The 23218-nt window shown below is 45.9% G+C and overlaps 1 protein-coding gene across 1 annotated transcript in view; it reads right to left on the bottom strand.

Annotated features, from left to right (window-relative positions):
* Positions 1 to 10920: 10920 nt before the first annotated feature.
* ACP2 (acid phosphatase 2, lysosomal) overlaps positions 10921 to 23218 on the bottom strand; it is a 272414-nt gene continuing 260116 nt past the window's right edge. Inside the window, exon 12 of the transcript XR_014225851.1 lies at positions 10921 to 10936. The gene's annotated coding sequence lies outside the window, so the exon portion shown is untranslated. The remainder of the gene's footprint in view (positions 10937 to 23218) is intronic.

The raw sequence follows: 23218 nt of genomic DNA, 5'->3' as shown, positions 1-23218 counted from the left end.
AATTTTTGCGATTCGGCACTTCGTTACTTGGACAATTGCGCGGTCGTGCAACGCTGTACCCCACAAATAGAGCTTTCTTTTAGTGGTATTTAATCACCTGTGTGATTTTTATTTGTTGCGCTATAAACAAAAAAAAAATAAAAATAAAAAACATTATACACACACACACATACACATATACATACATATATACATATACATATATATATATATACATATATATATATATATATATACACATATATATATATATACACACACACATATACACACACACACATACATACATACATACATACATACATACGCACACACATATACACACACATACATACACACACACACATATATACACACATACAGTACAGACCAAAAGTTTGGACACACCTTCTCATTCAAAGAGTTTTCTTTATTTTCATGACTATGAAAATTGTAGAGTCACACTCCAAGAGGTAGTCACCTGAAATGGTTTTCACTTCACAGGTGTGCCCTGTCAAGTTTAATAAGTGTGATTTCTTGCCTTATAAATGGGGTTGGGACCATCAGTTGTGTTGTGCAGAAGTCGGGTGGATACACAGCTGATAGTCCTACTGAATAGACTGTTAGAATTTGTATTATGGCAAGAAAAAAGCAGCTAAGTACAGGAAAACGAGTGGCCATCATTACTTTAAGAAATGAAGGTCAGTCAGTCCGAAAAATTGGGAACACTTTGAAAGTGTCCCCAAGTGCAGTCACAAAAACCATCAAGCGCTACAAAGAAACTGGCTCACATGCGAACCGCCCCAGGAAAGGAGACAAAGAGTCACCTCTGCTGTGGAGGATAAGTTCATCCGAGTCACCAGCCTCAGAAATCGCAGGTTAACAGCAGCTCAGATTAGAGACCAGGTCAATGGCACACAGAGTTCTAGCAGCAGACACATCTCTAGAACAACTGTTAAGAGGAGACTGTGTGAATCAGACCTTCATGGTAGAATATCTGCTAGGAAACCACTGCTAAAGAAAGGCAACAAGCAGAAGAGACTTGTTTGGGCTAAAGAACACAAGGAATGGACATTAGACCAGTGGAAATCTGTGCTTTAGTCTGATGAGTCCAAATTTGAGATCTTTGGTTCCAACCACCGTGTCTTTGTGCGACGCAGAAAAGGTGAACGGATGGACTCTACATGCCTGGTTCCCACTGTGAAGCATGGAGGAGGAGGTGTGATGGTGTGGGGGTGCTTTGCTGGTGACACTGTTGGGGATTTATTCAAAATTGAAGGCATACTGAACCAGCATGGCTACCACAGCATCTTGCAGTGGCATGCTATTCCATCCGGTTTGCGTTTAGTTGGACCATCATTTATTTTTCAACAGGACAATGACCCCAAACACACCTCCAGGCTGTGTAAGGGCTATTTGACCAAGAAGGAGAGTGATGGGGTGCTGCGCCAGATGACCTGGCCTCCACAGTCACCGGACCTGAACCCAATCCAGATAGTTTGGGGTGAGCTGGACCGCAGAGTGAAGGCAAAAGGGCCAACAAGTGCTAAGCATCTCTGGGAACTCCTTCAAGACTGTTGGAAGACCATTTCAGGTGACTACCTCTTGAAGTGTGACTCTACGATTTTCATAGTCATGAAAATAAAGAAAACTCTTTGAATGAGAAGGTGTGTCCAAACTTTTGGTCTGTACTATATACACACACACATATAAGTGATGCACCGAAATTAAATTCTTGGCCGAAGCCGAATACCGAACGCGGTGTTCGCATTTTTTCCATGTATTTTGCCAATTTTTTCTCTCTCTCTCTCTCTCTCTTGTCCTCTCACCCTCTCTCTCTTGTCCTCTCTCTCTCTCTCTTGCCCCTTAACATAAAATGTGTCCATCAGCGTGACCCTTAGCATAAAATTTTCCCATCAGTGTGACCCTTAACATAAAATAAGGGGCACGCTGATGGGCACATTTTATGTTAGGGGGCACTCTGATGGGCACATTTTATGTTAGGGGGCACGCTGATGGGCACATTTTATGTTAGGGGGCACGCTGATGGGCACATTTTATGTTAGGGGGCACGCTGATGGGCAAAACAAAACATTTAAATCAGCGTTGCTCTTAACATTAAATATGCCCATTAGCGTGCCCCTTAACATAAAATATGCCCATCAGAGTGCCCCTTAACATAAAATATGCTCATCAGCATGTCCCTTAGCATAAAATAAGGGGCACGCTGATGGCCACATTTTATGTCAAGGGAGCACTCTGTTGGGCACATTTTTTTTCTTTTTTTTTTTAAGGGGCACTTTATAGGGCACTCTAATGAGCATGGCAAGTGGCAACATATGGCAAAATATGCCAGGCTGCACACTAATGCTTGTGCAGCTACCGTATACTCCCCCAAATGTGCTCCACATACCTGAAATGCAGCCAGGTCGGAGCCAAAAGCCGCGAACAGGGGGGCGGGGCGTGCACATAGTGTCACGCTCGCTGGACCTAGTGTGAAGGAGCCGCAGTCAGGAGCAGGGGGCGGGACGCGCGTGACGTCACACCCCCTACTCGCGGCCGGACAGGACACCGGCGGCGTGTGAGCAGGGAGCCGCAATGAGGAAGGGGACTGAAGGACTCCTAGGTAGCGGGCTCGCGGTCCGGGCGGAAGCATCGCGCGGGCCGCCATTTAGTGACCGCCGCTGACATTGTTCGGCACAAATTTATTCGGCCGAACACCGAAAGTGCTATTTTTTCTATTTTGGCCGCCGAACATTCGATGCATCCCTAATTATATATATATATATATATACACATACATACATACATACATACATACATATATATATACACATACATACATACACACACATTATATATATATATATATATATATATATATATATATATATATATATATATATATATATATATATATATATATATATATATATATATATACACACACACATATACATACATATATATATATATATTATTATATATATATATACACACACACATATACATACATATATATTATTATTATTATTATTATTATTATTATTATTAATATATATATATATATATATATATATATATATATATATATATATATATATATATATACATACACATACACATACACACACACACACACACAGCCTTGCGAAAGTATTTGGCCCCCTTGAACTTAGCGGCCTTTTGCCACATTTCAGGCTTCAAACATAAATATATAAAACTGTAATTTTTTGTGAAGAATCAACAAGTGGCACAATCGTGAAGTGGAACAAAATTTATTGGATATTTCAAAACTTTAATAAAAAACTGAAAAATTGGGCGTGCAAAAATATTCAGCCCCCTTAAGTTAATACTTTGTAGTGCCACCTTTTGCTGCGATTACAGCTGTAAGTCGCTTGGGGTATGTCTCTCTCAGTTTTGCACATCGAGAGACTGAAAGGTTTGCCCATTCCTCTTTGCAAAACAGCTCGAGCTCAGCAAGGTTGGATGGAGGAGCGTTTGTAAACAGCAGTTTTCAGTTCTTTCCACAGATTCTCGATTGGATTCAGGTCTGGACTTTGACTTGGCCATTCTAACACCTGGATATGTTTATTTGTGAACCCTTCCATTGTAGATTTTGCTTTATGTTTTGGATCATTGTCTTGTTGGAAGACAAATCTCCGTCCCAGTCTCAGGTCTTTTGCAGACTCCATCAGGTTTTCTTCCAGAATGGTCCTGTATTTGGCTCCATCCATTTTCCCATCAATTTTAACCATCTTCCCTGTCCCTGCTGAAGAAAAGCAGGCCCAAACCATGATGCTGCCACCACCATGTTTGACAGTGGGGATGGTGTGTTCAGGATGATAAGCTGTGTTGCTTTTACGCCAAACATAACGTTTTGCATTGTTGCCAAAAAGTTTGATTTTGGTTTCATCTGACCAGAGCACCTTCTTCCACATGTTTGGTGTCTCCCAGGTGGCTTGTGGCAAACTTTAAATGACACTTTTTATGGATATCTTTAAGAAATGGCTTTCTTCTTGCCACTCTTCCATAAAGGCCAGATTTGTGCAGTATACGACTGATTGTTGTCCTATGGACAGGGTCTCCCACCTCAGCTGTAGATCTCTGCATTTCATCCAGAGTGATCATGGGCCTCTTGGCTGCATCTCTGATCAGTCTTCTCCTTGTATGAGCTGAAAGTTTAGAGGGACGGCCAGTTCTTAGTAGATTTGCAGTGGTCTGATACTCCTTCCATTTCAATATTATCGCTTGCACAGTGCTCCTTGGGATGTTTAAAGCTTGGGAAATCTTTTTGTATCCAAATCTGGCTTTAAACTTCTCCACAACAGTATCTCGGACCTGCCTGGTGTGTTCCTTGTTCTTCATGATGCTCTCTGCGCTTTAAACGGACCTCTGAGACTATCACAGTGCAGGTGCATTTATACGGAGACTTGATTACACACAGGTGGATTCTATTTATCATCATTAGTCATTTAGGTCAACATTGGATCATTCAGAGATCCTCACTGAACTTCTGGAGAGAGTTTGCTGCACTGAAAGTAAAGGGGCTGAATAATTTTGCACGCCCAATTTTTCAGTTTTTTATTTGTTAACAAAGTTTGAAATATCCAATAAATTTCGTTCCACTTCATGATTGTGTCCCACTTGTTGTTGATTCTTCACAAAAAATTACAGTTTTATATCTTTATGTTTGAAGCCTGAAATGTGGCAAAAGGTCGCAAAGTTCAAATACTTTCGCAAGGCACTGTACATACATACATACATACATACATACATACATACATACATGTCCTCAGGTTCGCTCCCGCGGACCGCCATACAGGTACGGTGATTGGTCGCCAAGTGGTTACATAGTTAATCAGGTTGAAAAAAAGACAAGTCCATCTGGCTCAACCAATAAAAAACAGTAACGAAAACCCAACCATACAATCCCTTATACACAATCCTATACCCACAGTTGATCCAGAGGAAGACGAAAAAAAACCCCCAGCAAAGCATGATCCAATTTGCTACGGCAGGGGAAAAAAAATTCCAAGATGCCAAAATCTGCAGCTGGAGGCCACCATCTTTCATGGCAATGAGGCGAGGGATGGACATGGGGGGGTAGAAAGTGGTTACACAATGTCAACAGCATGGAAGAACCCCTCATCTGCCACGCCCCACACTCAGAGTTTACCTATAAGCAAGGCTTGACAAATTTGCTTTGAATCTAGGACCCAGCTAATAAAGTTAGGAGCCAATTTTTTTTTTTTTTAGCTTAACACGAGTTGTCAGCACCCCAGGGAAAGGCAAGTAATTTGCGCCCAGTAACTTACTTACAGCAGAGCAGCCAGAATAACTTCAATGTTGTTACATCAGGGTTATAGGCTGGGCAGAAAGAATTACACTAAAAACCTGTTCTAGGGGGAAACTCATTATGCGAATGCATCGTGACTGCGGCATGTAAAACACCTTCATCTGCTGTCCATTGTAGCTTAAAGAGGAAGTAAAGTTCCTCTGCAGACATTTACCTGTAGGTAGGCCTATAATAAGGATCCTATAATAAGGCTTACCTAGAGGTAGTGTAAATATCTCCTAAACATGTACCATTTAGGAGATATTTACATGACACGCAGCCAGTGACATCACTGGCACATGCGCTCTAATGGAAAGGCCACAGGTGCCGTTCCTTCCGAACCCCGTGCCGTAAGGCCACGCCAGAGACCGCGAACCTGGAAGAAACTCTGGAGAAAATGTCACCAGTGTGCGGGCGCCACTGGAACAGCTTCGTTCAAAGGTAAGAAGAACATTATAAACTAGTATGCAATGCATACTAGCTCATTATGCCTTTGTCTTACAAGGTTTTAATTTTTTTATTTTTTTTATGAGTTGACAACCTCTTTAACCTCTTGCCGACCACCCACCGTAGTATTACTGCGGCAGGGCGGCTCGGCTGCGCAAAATCACGTAGGACTAGGATTTCGTGCCACGAGCTCTCGGATGCGTGCGCCACTGGAGCTGCGCCAATGTGATTGCCGCCGGCCTCCCACAATCATCAGATAAACTGACAGAAGACCCGCCTGCTTATGTAAACAAAGCAGGCGAGTCTTCTGTCAGACAGGCAGGGAGAGATCAGAAGTTTCAGCTAAGCTGAAACCCCAATCTCTGTGCCTGTCACAGAACCCTTCCCCACACACACAGTTAGTAAGCATATTTAGGCACACATTAACCCCCTTGATCACCCCCAGTGTTAACCCTTACCCTGCCAGTGTGATTTATACAGTAACAGTGAATATTATTTAGCACTGACTACTGTAGTAATGTCACTGGTCCCCAAAAAGTGTAAAAAATATCAGTTAGGGGCCCGATCTGTCCGCCGCAATGTCAGAGTCCCGCTAAAAAATGCTGATCGCCGCCATTACTAATAAAAACAAAAAAATAAATAAAAATTCCAAAAATCTATCAAGTAGTTTGTAAACTCTATAAATTTTGCGCAAACCAATTAAAATACGTTTTTTGGGATTTTTTTTTACCAAAAATATTTAGCAGAATACAAATTGGCCTAAACTAATAAAAAAATTAGATTTTTAAAAAATTTTATTGGGAATGTTTTATGGCAGAAAGTAAAAAATATGATGTTTTTTTCAAATTTGTCGCTTTTTTTGTTTATAGCGCAAAATCTAAAAACGGCAGAGGTGATCAAATACCACCAAAAGAAAGCTCTATTTGTGGGGGGGGGGGGGGGACAATAATTGTATTTGGTTACAGCATCGCACGACCGTGCAATTTGTTAAAGTAATGCAGGTTTTTTTAAATCTTAATGCATTCTTTGCATTACGATAAAAAAACCGTCTGGGTGTAGTAGCCTCCCCAGCAGATGACGTCATCTGTGACATAAGGGGGCGGGGTCTCCAGGTGATGTCACCGGGAGGCCACTCCCCTAATAGCTATATAATAAGCTGCATGGACCAGAGCCGGAATAATCACCGGAGACATCGTCGGAGGAGGACTGGAGGAGGGGAGAGGACTGGAGGAGGGGAGAGGACTGGAGGAGGGGAGAGGACTGGAGGAGGGGAGAGGACTGGAGGAGGGGAGAGGACTGGAGGAGGGGAGAGGACTGGAGGAGGGGAGAGGACTGGAGGAGGGGAGAGGACTGGAGGAGGGGAGAAGAGCAGGTGATAAAGATTTTTAATAAAATTCTTAAAAAGTCTCCTGTCATTATTTACATACATTGCCTTTTTACCCCATACCCATTCACATAGGGAGGGGGTCCGGGATCCGGGGGATCCTCTTGTTAAATGGGGCTTCCAGACTCCGATAAGCCCCCTGCCTGCAGACCCCCACAACCACTGGCCAGGGTTGTGGGGAAGAGGCCCTTGTCCTCATCAACATGGGGGCAAGGTGCTTTGGGGTGTGGGGTGAAGAGCTCCCCCTGCCCCAAAACACCTACCCCCACCCCTATGTTGAGGGCGTGTGGCCTGATATGGTCCAAGGGAGGTGGGGCCGCTCGCTAGTCCTTTCCCTGGCCTGCCGGGCTGCATGCTCGGATAAGGGTCTGGTATGGATTTTGGGGGGGACCCCACGCCATTTTTTTCGGCATGGGGCTCCCCTCAAAATCCATAAATTTCCCATTTTGGCATGGAGTTCCCCCTCAAGATTCTCAGAGCGCAAGTCGCACCACAAGTCGGATCATGCTGATACGACTTGTGATGCGACTTCTATTCAAATCAATGGCCTGAAAGCCGTATCAATGACGGCTCCTAGGCAACCATTGAATGGAGGCAGAAAAAAAATACGCTGCTAAAAGCCGACGTGGCCAAACGTGCAATAACGCCAATGAAAAAAGCTACTAAAAGCACGTTTTTACAGCTGCTTTTTCCTGGCGTTAGAAGTGGCTCTGCAGCTCTTTTTTTCTGACGCCCCGTGTGCATGGGGCCTATTAGTTGTCGTAATCTGGTTTTGTTTATTTTACTCAGTTATAATATGAGTGACTGCGCTGCACTTATTGTATGCACTTTAAAGTGTTTAGGTTTCACCTCATATTCTATGATTTTGGTAAATCTAAAAAGAAAATTGTAAAATGTATGGCCAGCCTTAGTGTGTTTGCAGATCCACAGAAACACTACAATCCATGAATCCTTATTTCTGAAGAGTCCCATTCACATCCATGTAGTTTCATGCAATGCAAAAGGTGCAGAGAATTTTTTTGGACTCCATAGACTTCAATAGGAGTTGAATCAAAAATGCACCTCCTCCTAGCAACATTAACACTTCACTAAAAAGGCAAAGCGCACTAAAAATGCATCAAAAACACAAATGTAAAAATGCAAAATGTAACGGAAAAACACATCAACCCCACATGCAGAGATGTCAACCTAGCTTTAGTGCGTGCTTTTTAAATCTGTTTAAAATAAAGAAAATAATGTAAGGCCTTCTTACTAGGCCTCATGCACACTAGGCGTTTAACCCTGCTGTATGAGGTGTCAGTATTTAGCTGTGGCTGGGGGACAAAAATGCACTGTCCAGCCCCATTGCCGGCAACCTTTCACACTCAGTCTGACGGCTGCTGCGGCTGGAATTCAGGCCCCTCTCCAGAATGAAGTAAATTTCCCACCCACCATCTCTATGTGATTTGTGGCTAAGGGGGGGAGCCATGACCAAATGAGTAACATCCTAAATGCCCCTGAAGAAGCCTTCGGCGAAACATGTTGGGCACCTGCTAGTGGACTAGAGCCGGATTATCTACCAGATTAGCCACATATATGCAACTGTATTTAGATCCTGGTAACACTGTTGCAAGCATTCATATGGTACATTCAGTCAATTGTTTTCTGTTTGCTTTACGTATATCACAATTTCTTCATACCACTTAATGTTTAGTGGATGATTTTATCTATGTACAACTAATAAAGCTTTAAGAATTTATTATATATTCTTTGGTCAATATTTATTCTTTATTGTTGGTCCCACGCTTTGTTCTCTAGCCCTCATTTTTTCCTCGCTTTGGCGTGGGCTCTGTCCATTCAGAGCTATATATATCTCAAATGTATAATATAGGGACGTTGGTACCTTTTTTTTACTAACATAGACGACACTTAATACTATCTATTTATAGACACACCTTAAACTATTTCAAAGATCCATATAATGTAGTAATTTTATATAAAATGCATTAAAACAAAATGGTAACTTACATTAAAAAAAAGTTACCCTCAGTGTAGCAGGCAGAGGGGTCATGCGCACTAAAAACGCTGACACAACTCGAAGGATGTCACCTGGCTCCTCCCGACGCGTTGTGTCACAAACACGTGACTCTCTTATGGGCCCTTGCTATTTTTATTATACCACTATTATTGAATTGCAATGAGACGTTTTTGACATTTTGATTATTTACTATATTGCTTAGAAATTTTATTGGATTTATCGCCACACCATTCACTCTTATTTATTCAACATTGTATGTGCAGACATTGCTGCTAGGTGTTCGCAGCAATTTCCTTAATTGGAGATAGAGGTGTGTGTGTGTGTGTGTGCATAATATATACATACACACACAGTATATTGGGTAGCGCATGAGTGGCCTACTGTATCCAATCTAAAACATTAATGTCCCCGCCCATGCAAAATTAGTGATTGGCCTCCAGGGCATACTACCTGTTTGTGCATCCCCGTGCAAGCAGTTGACGTCTATTGAGAGGCAGTGGCTGTACAGACACAGACGCTGCTCCCAATTATACATCCCGTGTGGGTGCACGGCCCTAATCATAGACCGTGTGTGCGTCCAGGGCAGTGTACCCACACGGATGTTAAGGGGCAGTGTCCATGCAGCCGCTGCGTCTCAAACATCAATGGGTCTTCCTGCACAGGGATGCATGGAAAACATATGTAAGTCCCCATCTTGGGTAAACATGGCCCTCACGTGAGCATTTGCTGTAGTATTCCCCGTGTCAATGAGGCCCTAGTATCCCTTAATGCCTCGTTTCCACTGAGTGGTAGGGTACAGTTCGCTTCGGTACACAATTTTTGCTGTTTCCATTGTCAAAAGTTGTAAATGGTACCCCAATTCCGAACCGTACCGTACCACTTTTTTGGTACCCTTTCGTTGGGGTACCAAGCACATTAGTGCCGTACCAACAGGGTGGAGCTATACTGTTGAGGTACTGTTGAGCTTAGGTACTGTTGGCAGTGGAAACGCAAGCCTGATCAAGGTGTACCGTACTGAACCGTACTGCACTGAACCGTACCGTACTGCACTGAACCGTACCGTACTGCACTGAACCGTACCATACCGCTCAGTGGAAACAAAGCATTAGAGAACCATACAAAAGTATTAGAATACACCAGAGAAAAGGCCTTCTTTAGTCTGCTGTTTGCAATCTCATTTAGGAAAAGAAAACATTTAGATAGAAGATTGCCTTTGGCTGTGGGATCTTGCAGGACGGAGTTGGCATGAGAAGTGGCCTGACCAGTTTAAAGGGCACAGAGTCAGCTGCGAGTGCCGATCCCCGCTCTGTACACACAAGGACTGACTCTTCAGCTCTGCCCACGGTCCTGGCAGGGCCCCCTCCTTCTGCAGCGCTAAGATGGCAAAAAGAGAACAGCAGCCTTTTCTTCTAACGCCTTCCCTTTACCCAACCGACCTGCAGCTGCCAAAATCACCGGCTTCAAACTGCTCCTGAACACAGGGAAAAATATCCTCTTGGCTCATCTGTAAATAGGTCTACTGTCCTGATTCCGCTTATGTCACTGCGGGATTCCATACCAAATCCAAAATATAACAGGATATATTGTGTATTCAGTGGAGTCAGCAATGTGACCAAGACTGGGGAGGGGGGGTTCTAATTAACCTGTTGCTGCATCCCTACCTCTCCATAAGGGGGTGGGGGGCATCATAACTGAGATTTTAAAAATGCTCTAAAATGTAATCTACAGCACCTCAAAAGCATACATTTCTGTAAGCTCTTCTGCAGCACATCTGTTGCATGCATATTTTTTCTAAGCAGCTCATATAAGCACACAGAACAAACATATTATAGGCATACCCCACTTTTAAGTACACAATGGGACCAGAGCATGTATGTAAAACGAATATGTACTTAAAGTGAAGCAATACCTTTTTTCACTTCTCAATGCATGTAAATACACTAACTCTATAGGAAATCTTGGTCAGCTTGACATGGCACTGCTTCCAAACCATAAGTGACAAGGACACCAAACTTGGGCAGCACATTAAGGAGACCCAGGATTATGACATGGTAGATTACCTAGGCAAGCTGGCCGACCAAAAAAAAAAAGAAAAAAAAAAAAAAAAAAAGAAGAAGGATATGTTGTAGTCCTGGGTCCCCTCTCGGTTCTCCCCAAGTTTGGTGTCCCTGTCACTTATGGTTTGGGAGCAGTGCCATGTCAAGCTGACCAATATTTCCCATAGACGCCATTGTTAGTCAGGGAGCAGTGCCTTACCAAGCTGACCAAGATTTCCTATGGACGCCAATGTTAAAAACCGGCAGTAGTGCCATGCCAAGCTGACCAAGCTGTGTCCATACTCAAGAGTGTATGTAACGTGAGTGTACGTAAAATGGGGTATGCCTGTATAGGTGAACTCCACAGACACTCCAATTTAAAGGGTCACTAAATCCAGGACTCTGCATTCACTATACTGTATCTGGTCTCCCACAGTACACAGAGCATGGAAATGCAATTATTTCCTGCTCAGGCCGTTTCATTGCGGTCACACTTTAAAATTACAAATGCCCGGTCATACAACACTGTACACATCATTTTTTTTGAGACAGAGCTTTCTTTTGCTAGTATTTAATCACCACTGGGTTTTTATTTTTTCATAAACGACCGAAAACGTAAAAAAAAAAAATTTTCTTTGTTATAGACATTTTCAAATAAGTCATTTTTCTCCTTCACTGGTGTGCGCTGATGGGCATTGATGAGACTGAGGCTGCACTGATGATCAGTGGCATGTTTACCAGTGTAAACAAACTGCTGAACAGGCTTGCCGATTAACGGAAATCTTTTCCTCACACAGACACAGTAGGTCAGGAAAGGATTGCTGATAACCAGCAAGTTTGATTGGACACAGGTGATCACGTGGTAAAGGGCCACTGTGATTGGCCCCTTACTGTGTGTTCGAAGGACAGATGGGTCAGTATAGTATGCATCGCAAATTGGCTTACTATGAAATACTTACCTTAAAACAAAGCCCTCCAGTGGTGCGCTGTCACAGCTGACAAGGCTTCCATCTTCACCCGGTCTTCCTTCCATGTTAGACTCTGGCCGTCTGACGAGAGTCACGGCCGCAGCACAGAGCTCTGAAGGGATGGCATGCTCCTATTCAGAGCGCAAGCGCCAGTGACCTCACCAGTGGCAAAAACGGGTAATATCCTAAATTGGTGCAGGTTTTGGACATATTCTTCGTACCTACAGACGAGCTTTATTATAAGCTTACTGTGACCGGAAGTCAGGTAAATCTGTGGGTGTTGTCACAGACGGGAGATACATTTCTGCCTTGTTTAGACAATTCACCAATTACTATCAGGTGTCGGCTGCGGAGGTAGCCAGAAAGGTTTAGGATGTTGAAAAGCTTCAGGTATTCAGAATGAGGCAATTAAGGCCTCTACAAGTTATCCAGAGGATGACTACTGATTGCTGCCTCCTGAGGCTTTTTGCGTTAAGGAGAGCAGTGAGCTGAGAGACTTCTGAAGGTGAGGTGGTGTTGACTCTTTCTGTGTGAAAAGAAAACAAATAGACTATTTGTTTTCTGATGTATGACCAGCAGTGTCTGCCCAGCAGTAGGTTGGGACAGACACCATAGGTAGGTTCCTGTGTTGTGAAGGTAGACGCCCCAAGTGGCCAAGGTTTATTTTATGTTTTGTTTGATTTATGCTGTTTGGATGCTTGCACTTGTTTCCAGCAAATTGGAAGAATAAACCATAGACCGTTGTTTTCAACCACTCCTCGGCTGTCTCTCTGTGTAGCGAACCAAGCCAGGGGGTCACCCACACCTGCCACCGAGCCAACCCCTTACACTTACCTAAAAAGGTACAAGTGTCCCAGCGCTGTTTACTACCGCTGATAGATTTAGGGCCATTCCTGAATCACTTGTGAAAAGCACAAAGTATAATAAAAACCTACCACATCCATAAAAGTAAATCTAAACAATGACTATTTAGAGCTCTAAAGCCACTAAAACTCCAAATCCAAACAGAAGACGACTCATTGACTGATATTTACCTTTTATTAGGAACGTAATTATAAATAAAAAACTCCACCCACAAGACCAGCGCCAGTCAAACAGGTTTTGAAGGGAGTTGAAATAGTTTCAGGCATCCTGGTTAATATGCCAGGCAAACTCTCCATTACCGACCTGAAAGAATGACGGATCACACTGGTTGTTCTGGAGCAACAAAGACTGCCGGGACAGCAGATCCCACATACGCCCTTCAGAAGTGCTGCGGCAGGCAAAGAGTTACTGGTACTGGACTGGGGGGGGGGTCAGGTTTCAGTAAGGGGATTTTCTGAAGCATTTTAACCTTTAGGGTCCTTTAGCTGTGCAGCACTTAAGACACAGGATTATTTAAAGTGGAACTGAACTCAGAAAGTGAGGACTTGCCAAGCAAAGCCTCATGAACACGGACACATCTGCCCATGCAAAGTAAAAATCAAGCATATTTCAGTGCCTGGGAGTCATTGGTGGGATGTACACCCTGCTGCCAGCAGCTTGAAAAAAATTAAATGACAGGCTGAAATACGCAGTGGCTGTACGCAGACGCAAGCAGAACTTGTGTACAGAAATGTATACCCTGCATGCAGAATATCTAGGAAAGTACTGCTCAGACGTGTACAGCCACTGTGTATTTCAGCCCATCGCCGATTTTGAAAGGCCGCTGGCAGCAGGGTACAAGTACCACCTGTGACTCCCGGGAGCCAGAAAATGCCCTTTTTTTACGCTGTATGGTAAATGCATCCATGTTCATGAGCCCTTCAAAATAACATCTAGATGTACTAATTGTGCATAAGCAGTACTAGAGCTGCACGATTAATCGTTAAAAAATCATGATCTCAATTCACCACTCCTCACGATCTTAACACATAATTTTCTGGATTCATACAGAGCTGTTCTCTGCTCACTAACCGCTTTAAAAGAAAAAAAAAAAAAAAAAAAAAAGGCCTCCAGCAAATGTTAATCAACATTGCCAAGGCTGGGAGAGGACTATAAACACAATGTTTTACAATGTATTTTTTTTTTTTTTTTTTTTTTTTTTTTTATTAGACAAAATAAGAAGAAGAGGTCAGTTTAAGCTCTTAAAGTGGAGTTCCATCCATTTTTAATAAATTGGATTACATAGATGTATGTAATCCCCTTTAAAACTACTTTTACCAATGGAAAGTTGTTTTTTTTGTTGCTAGTAAATACCTGATTTTCTGCTTTATTTATCCTCTTCTCACTTCCGGGTCCGGTCGGTGATTACATCATTCGGCGATTCGCTGTGTGTGCTGGGATGGCATGAAATCTCGCATTATTACACGGGAGATGAGCTGCACTGCGTGCTCTGCCCCGCGTCCGCCCCACCTCCTCTCAGTGAGCTGTATGTATGTAGTGTATTGAGGCTGTGCTCCACCCCGCCTCCTCTCAGTGAGCTCAGAGAGGATATAATGCTTTCAGTCCTCGCTCACTGAGAGGAGGCGGGGCGGAGTACAGCCTCAATACACTACATACAGCTCACTGAGAGGAGGCGGGGCGGAGTACAGCCTCAATACACTACATACAGCTCACTGAGAGGAGGCGGGGCAGAACACGCAGTACAGCTCATCTCCTGTGTAATAATGCGAGATTTCATGCCCCGAGATACATCCCAGCACACACTGCGAATCGCCGAATGACGTAATCACCGACCGGACCCGGAAGTGAGAAGAGGATAAAGCAGAAAATCAGGTATTTACTAGCAAAAAAAAAAAAAAAAAAAAAAAACACTTTCCATTGGTAAAAGTCGTTTTAAATGGGATTACATACATCTAAAGTGACTAAAATGGGTGGAACTCCATTTTAAGTGCCGGTTCACCCCCCTGACATGGCAGGGGGTGTCAATTAAATGTTAACGACACCCCCAGTTTGATCGCATATCGCAGTGCGATCTGACAGTTCGCACAGAATTGGATCGCACAAGTGTGAACCACTGTGTGCGATCCGATTCTGATGCGGCTAAAAAAATGCCTCATGTGCGTGTTTGGTGCGGATACAGTGCGAATTCAGCCATACAAAGTGTATGGCTGAACTCGCATCCACACATGAGATCAACTGTAATGAAGGAGCAGTGCGCTCCGAATTACATGCGATCTCGCAAGCCGCACAAATGTGAACCGGCACTCAAGACTAAACCTTTTTCTGACACTGGTTGCTTACAAGGTAAAAATCAGCGTGTGTGTGTGTGTGTGTGTGTGTGTGTGTGTGTGTGTGTGTGTGTGTGTGTGTGTGTGTGTGTGTGTGTGTATGTATGTATGTATGTATGTATGTATCTATCTATCGAAGAAAAGGCAGTACCCCGGAAAAAAAAAAAAAAAAAAACATGGGATTTTTGACTTCCCGTAAAATCCATTTCTCTGATGTTCATTGACAGACACAGCTCCTGATATGTTTAACCATTGGGTTATACTACCCCCTACAGGAGTAGGACACCAGGCACAAAAAAAGTCTGGATACACCTATAGGCAGACCCAGGAGGTATACTCCCGTCTCTCTGCTATAGGTACTCAGTTTTGTTACAAGCAGTGTCAGAGAAAATACAACTCCACAGAGGGGTGGAGAACCCTGAGACAGCATAAACAAGGGAATCTCCCGAAGAATCTCAAAAGGTAAACTTCTGGAGGGCCGAAAGCCCCAAATTGAGGTCCAAAGGCAGCAACGGGAGGAACCAAATGGAGAACATCCTGAAGAAAGATACGCACCAGGGAGTGTGTGGCCAAGGGTTTTTAAAATAAGACCACCAAAGCAGACACCTGGCCTTTGACGGTATTCAAGGCCAATTCTGTCCCCCCCCGTGAGGGAAGGTCAAGATCCAAGCCACGAGACAAAGCGAGGATGAACCCCAGGGGACACACTCCATGTGATTTAAGTCTTTCACATACAAAAGGTAGATCTTCCTAGAAGTAGATTTCCTAGCTTTTAACAGTGTTGGAATCACTGATTCAGACAAACACCCTATCCTTCAGTACCTGGCTTTCAACAGCCAAGCCGTCAAAGTCAGCGACTGTAAAGCAGGGTGGAAGATTGGCCCTTGGGACAGCAGATCCTCCCGGAGAGGAAGCTTCCAAGGACCAGCCGAACCAGATGGGCGTACCAAGCATAAATCAGATGATACGGACACCCACGGGGCCACCAGCGAGTCTGTGGCGCCTGCCAGAGGATACCTTAAACGTGCCACGAACCTCTGCACCTTTCTGTAGAGCCGAGATGCCAACAGATCCACCTCAGGGGTGCCCCACCGCAGACACAACTGATGAAACCCCTCCGGGTGAAGAGACCATTCCCCCTGGTTCAGGCCCTGAGGTAATCCGCCTGCCAGTTTTCCACTCCGGGAATGTGTACGGCAGAAAGGGCTGGAACTAATATTCTGCCCTCCTGAGAATGCCGGCTACCTCCAGAGCCCCCTTGGTGACTGACATATGCCACGGCTACAGCATTGTCCGATTGAATGTGCACTGGACATCCTTGGAGATGATCCATCCAATGTTCCAAGCACAGTCTGATCGCTCGGAGATCCAGGATAATGATCAGTAGTTTGGACTCTTCCCGGGTTCAGACCCCCTAAGTAGAATTTCTGTCGAGAACACCTCCCCACCCTGACAGGCTGGCATCCGTGATGATCACTGTCCAATACAAGGGAAGGAAGAATTTGCCCTGCCGGAACGCCGGCGATTGAAGCCACCACATCAGGGCCCTTTTTGCACCCCGGCTCAGCTGGGATTTGGTTGTCCACAGAATGCGGAGTCTTGTCCCATTTGATCACAATCTCCCTTGCAGGGACCTTGTATGGAACTGTTCAAACAGGACCACCTTGAAGGTAGATACCATAAGGCCCAGCACAGGCATGCAACTCTGAAGGAATGACCATCTGCTGGACAACAGGAGGCGAATTGCAGGCTGCAGTTTCTGGAGCTTGTCCAGAGGAAGGAGTACTCTGGCTAAGGACGAGTCCAAAGTCAGACCCAGATAGTCTAGTTTAGTGGAAGGAACCAAGGCAGACTTTTGAAGAAACAGAATCCAGCCAATTTCCTCAGGGTCCATATGGAGATCTCCAGGTTTTCAACAAGCGCAATAGGAGACTCTGTTGGCAGGAGAAGTTTGTCCAAGTAGCCCTGGACTGCGATCCCCTGCTGACGTAACAATGCTAGCACCAGGGCCAACACTTTCGTGAAGGTCTGAGAAGCGGAGATGAGACCAAATGGTAACCCCACAAACTGATAACGTTCCTCTCCCACGGCAAAGCAGAGGAAGCGCTGGTGACCAACACAGATTGGAATGTGAAGGTAAGCGTACTTGATGTCGATGGAGGCAAGAAAATCCCCCTGATGCAGGGAAGCCACCACCATGCGAACAGACTCCATTCTGAACTTCTGCACCTGCACAAGCAGTTGAGGTCCAGAATTGGACCAACCTTGCCTTCCTTTCTGGGGACTGTAAACTGGTTTGAGTACAACTCCTGAAAACGTTCCGAAGGCGGAACCGGGACAATAAAGTTGGACAGTAAAGACCTTAAAGGCGGGGGGGGGGGGGGGGTCTTCAACCGGAATCATGGTTGCCTTGTTTAATCTGGAAACCGGAGGGTCCACCACCGGTGAAACAGTCCATTTCATAAGAAGGGACTCCTTAAAGGGGAATCGCCTAGGAAAGCTCTTAGGGACCCCAAAGGGGCGCTTTGGTCATCCCCACTCTGTAGTGGAGAGCCTCAATCAATCCTCAGCAGAGAGGAAGAGGACCCCACCAGACTCCCCACCCCGCAGGAACCAGGCACCGCAGCAACCAGGAGAATCTGCACTGCACATACGGTGATCAGGAAAGGAAAGAAAAGGATCCAGTAGTCAGCACCAGGGGCTCCCACTACAAAAATCACCACCCATAGGGATCCACTGTCATGGCCGCCACTGTTTTCCATGGCAAACCACCGCAAAATGGCCACCGGACTACACAAACATGGCCACCATGCATTGCAGCACAAAACCTTCAAGAAAATGGTGGCCCTGTGCAGCACCACGAGGCTCCCAGGGACCCAGAAATTATCCCTAGGCCTCAGGACAGGCACAGGCAGGACAGGGGGCCCTGGCGGGGTGACCACTGTATCTAGATTATCCAGCCTGTCGCCCAGTCTGGCAGTTGATAGTAGATCTCACAGGAAAAATCAGGAGAAAAAAAAAAAAACTATCCAAAGAAAAAATTTGGCCAGGACCAGAGATCCCAGCAAAGAACTAGGTGCTTACTCCTGCCTAGGCAGAGAAAAAAAATAAAGTATCGGAGTATCTATAGCAGAGAGGGAGTATACCCCTTGGGGACTGCCCATAGGCGTAGCCAGACTTTCTGCAGCGCGAGATCAAAAGCACTGCTGCATCTGACTGCTATTCTCACGAGATCAGACAATGTCACAGCTGTGCTGCTAAATATTCTCTTTGCTGGAAACTGACATGAGGAAGCAAAACCCTCCCGCTACCAAGACGGCAGGACATCAACTACACAGACTATAGGCAAAACTGATGACTAGCCTTTTGTTCTCTGCCTGCCTTCATTTTGGACACAGATACCAGAGATCAGTTCCTCTTTAATATGATTCACATGTTGCATTTTGATCGAGTTTCTAGTGGTGGATTAAGGCAATTTCCTTCACACATCTGAATTAATCTAAGAAGAAATCAATGATTTGTGCTTTCTTTACAGGTACAAAAAGACGCATGCGTTTAGAGTGAAATTATATTTCGAATGTGCCATGCAAAGCAAGAGGTCAACTATGATGTCCTCCTCTCTAGTACAGTTGTCCCCAAAATGCAGCCCTTTGCTTGCCTTTATCTGGTCCATTCCAACTACTCCTCCCGCAGACACCCAACGATGGGCCACTACTACTCCTCCCGCCGACACCCAACGATGGGCCACTACTACTCCTCCCGCCGACACCCAACGATGGGCCACTACTACTCCTCCCGCCGACACCCAACGATGGGCCACTACTACTCCTCCCGCCAACACCCAACGATGGGCCACTACTACGCCTCCCGCCAACACCCAACGATGATCCACTGCTCCTCCTACGGACACCCAAAGATGGGCCACTACTCCTTCCGCTGGCAACCAACGATGTGGCATGGTTTACTCCCACTGGACGTCCGTACATTTTCTACTCCTACTGGCTCTAGTCCAGCCCCCCTAAAGTCTGAAGGACAGTAAACTGGCCTTTAGTTTGGAGACCCCTGCTCAAGTAACATGTATTGGCCTTGCCGTTGCTGCCCTGTGGCTCTGAACAGAAACCTGGAATAAGGAAGGAAACTTCCCACTACAGTCTACATAGAGGTTCGGAGTCTCCTTGTCTCCATTTGATAATGCTGGGTCAACACCAGCATGGTCATAAGGAGTGAATCATATGTTCCTCCACATGCAGAACTAACAAGCAACTTCTAAGTTCCCGATGATAAAACAGATCGGAGGAGAGAGAAGCACAAATGTAAGTATATGCTGCAGCAGAGGGGCTATTAAACAAACCTCGTTGTTTTGCGTTAAACGGGCAAAGCACTGAGGCGCTTTAAAGCGCACTGCATGAAAATGAGGAGTCCCACTACCTATAAGGTCCTCGCTTGCTGCAAAAAGACATTTCATAAAACAGAGGTGGGAAAAAAATAAAAATAAAATACCTACAACACCAGCTTCTGCTTACTTCACCTAGGCCCAGGGAAGCCTATTAGAATCCCTCAGAAATATGCCGAACTTTTGTGCATGGAGAAGTATGCAATGCTCTTCCCTTACTCTCAGGCAAGAGCAGCCAATTACTAGGTCTTTTAAAACCAGTTTCTGCCCAATGCGCCTAGGCCTTGGAATTCTTCCTCATGATAAGAAGTGCTGAGTAAGTAACTTTCTTCTGGTACTCTCGGGATGTGGGCAAGAGCAGCCATTCCCTAGGCTCATTAACTCCAGCTTCTGCCCGCTTTACCTAGACCCAGTGACGTCACTTGGAATCCTTCAGAAATAGCCGCCACTTCTGGGTATAGGAAGCATGTGACCTCCTACCCTTACTCTCAGAAAGCAGAGCTCAGGCAAGAGCGGCCAATTGTTTCGCCCTTTGTCATGTGCTTCTGCCTGCTCTGCCTAGGCCCAGTCAACTTTACTTAGAATCCCTTGGAAACACCCAGCAGTTCTATCTATAGGGAAGTATGTGGCCTCCTTCCCTTATCCAAGTATTGAATCTTCAGGGTAAGTGCAGCCAATAGCTAGGCCCTTCCACACCACCTTCTGCTGGCTTTTGCCAAGGCCCAGTGATGTTACTTGTAAGCCCTCGTAAAAACCTGGCACTTATGGGTATGGGGGGGGGGGGGGGGGCGGTGGTACAGGGAGTATACAACCTTCTTCCCTTACTTTTAGAATGCAGTACCTAAGAAGAGAAGCTGTCACTGGGCCAAATGAGACTCTTCCACCCTTGAACCTGAGAGAACAAGAAAAGCTTGAAGTGTTACTAAACCCAGGACCCTGCATTCACTATATCTGGTCTGCCACAGTACACAACATAGAAATACAATAGTTTTAGTAAATTTAAACTGCAAAATACCTCTTCTCATCAGCAGTATATAGCAGTCTTGTGATTTCTATCAGTGTCTGGTTAAAGCTTGTAAGGAGGGATTTTCAAACTCCCTCGATTGAACCCTGACCCTCTGCCTGGATAGTCTTGATTGGCCCTGGGCTGATCACAAGCACACTCCTAAGGGGAAAAAAAAAAAAAAAAAACTCTAGCAATACAAAACAAACTGAGCATGTGCAGCTTGTCAAAGGCTCTGTACTATCTGGAAATGGACTGGGGACTCTGGAAGAGTATGCCTAGGGGGCAGAAAGGATTGGCAATCATGTGACCGCTGTGATTGGCTGGTCACATTATAGGGAGCTGGCCCCATCGCCTAGAGATTGTTAGTGGGGAGTGAGAGCTGACATTGACAGCCTGACCTCTGATTGCAGCAAGCGTATTCTCAGCACAGAAACGTGTGTTTATGTGGGTGGCAACAGGTTAAGAATACATACTAAGAATTTTTTGTTTTTTCAAACCAGGAGTTTAGCGTCTAAAGCAATTAGGTGCATTTATGAGAGTTAAAGGAGAAATATCCTAGAAAATGCATATAAACGCATGACCCTGCAAATGAGGCTCTAGATGTTCTTCCTCTGTGTAATATCCAGTTGCCTGGAGATACCCTAAGACTGGGACTGATATGAAGGGTTCATTGTGCTCTGTAAAGAACTGCGATTAGAAACAATACTCTACAAATAAACAAAATAAGTAAACCTAAAACGTCTGCAGCGACATCACCTGACCAGAAGCATCCTGGTACCATCTACGTTTGTCACGCACACCCCCTCCCACAACGGGCAACCCACTTTCTGCACAAACATCGCTTCTCCTAAAATAGGTCAAATTACTACAGACAAGTCAGGCACAGGCGAAGTGTACGCTACATGGGAGCCCTGTTGCTCTCTTTGTGACGGCTTTACCAGTTACAGAAACCTGATGCCCAACTCCTTACCTGACGGAGGATGCTGAAGAGGGGACGGCCGGGCTCCCCCTCAGGATGCAGAAGGGGGTACGGACGGGCTCTCCCTCAGGATGCAGAAGGGGGTATTGCTCGCCCCCCCCCCTCGGGATGCAGAAGGGGGTACGGCCGGTCCCCCCCCTCGGGATGCAGAACGGGGTACGGCCGGGCTCTCCCTCGGAATGCAGAACGGGGTACGGCCAGGCTCTCCCTCGGAATGCAGAACGGGGTACGGCCGGTCCCTCCCTCGGGATGCAGAAGGGGGTACGGCCGGTCCCTCCCTCGGGATGCAGAATGGGGGGAATGGCCGGTCCCTCCCTCGGGATGCAGAATGGGGGGAATGGCCGGTCCCTCCCTCGGGATGCAGAATGGGGGGAATGGCCGGTCCCTCCCTCGGGATGCAGAATGGGGGGAATGGCCGGTCCCTCCCTCGGGATGCAGAATGGGGGGGAACTGCCGGGCTCTCCCTCGGGATGCAGAAGGGGGTACGGCCGGGCTCTCCCTCGGGATGCAGAAGGGGGTACGGCCGGGCTCTCCCTCGGGATGCAGAAGGGGGTACGGCCGGGCTCTCCCTCAGGATGCAGAACGGGGTACAGCCGGGCTCTCCCTCAGGATGCAGAACGGGGTACGGCCGGTCCCCCCCTGGGGATGCAGAAGGGGGTACGGCTGGGCTCTCCCTCAGGATGCAGAAGGGGGTATGGCTGGGCTCTCCCTCAGGATGCAGAAGGGGGTACGGCAGGGCTCTCCCTCAGGATGCAGAAGGGGGTACGGCAGGGCTCTCCCTTTAGGATGCAGAAGGGGGGTACGGCTGGGCTCTCCCTCAGGATGCAGAAGGGAGTACGGCTGGGCTCTCCTCTCCCTCCCCTTGCCATGCGATGGGGTTGGAAAATTTCTGTGTTTGGCACAGAAGTGCGACAGCTCTGTGTGAGGGAGCTGCAGACACGGAATGAATCAATGGACGTCCCCAGACCGCATAGTGCGTTGGAGCCCCTGTGCATTAGTTAAGGCAGCGCTGAGGGAATCTGCACAGAACGAGCTTTGTTCTGGGGGGGGGGGGTGTAAGGGGATGTGATGGGAGGTAACAAACCCTCCGGACGGTTACTACGCATTAGCATCACTTTCTCTCTATGTACAGATCAGGGAGGGAGGGGACGCCACACAAAGCAGATTTAAATCAGGTAACTGAATTCCAGTAATCCCCCGTCTAGGAGACTGCAAAACATCACAACAAGGAAACAACGAGCAGCCTGGAAAATGACTGCCAGTGCTTGCCGGTCCTCAAAATGCCATGTCCCTGGCTGCCAAGCCAATCCCCTGGCTTCTTTTTACTTAAATCAGAAGTACGCAAATTGGGGGCCTGACTTCAGATCTCAATGCTTGCTAAGGGATTAAAGAGACACTAAACAACATCCTTATTCTCCAAAAATAATCCAAACATCCACTACTACGTGACCCTGTAATCTACTTTTCATTAAAGCGGAGC

This window comes from Pelophylax lessonae, assembly GCF_965119305.1.
Source record: "Pelophylax lessonae genome assembly, chromosome: 10".
In the NCBI taxonomy this organism is placed as follows: Eukaryota; Metazoa; Chordata; class Amphibia; order Anura; family Ranidae; genus Pelophylax; species Pelophylax lessonae.
This window is presented reverse-complemented; position numbering and strand designations above follow the sequence as displayed.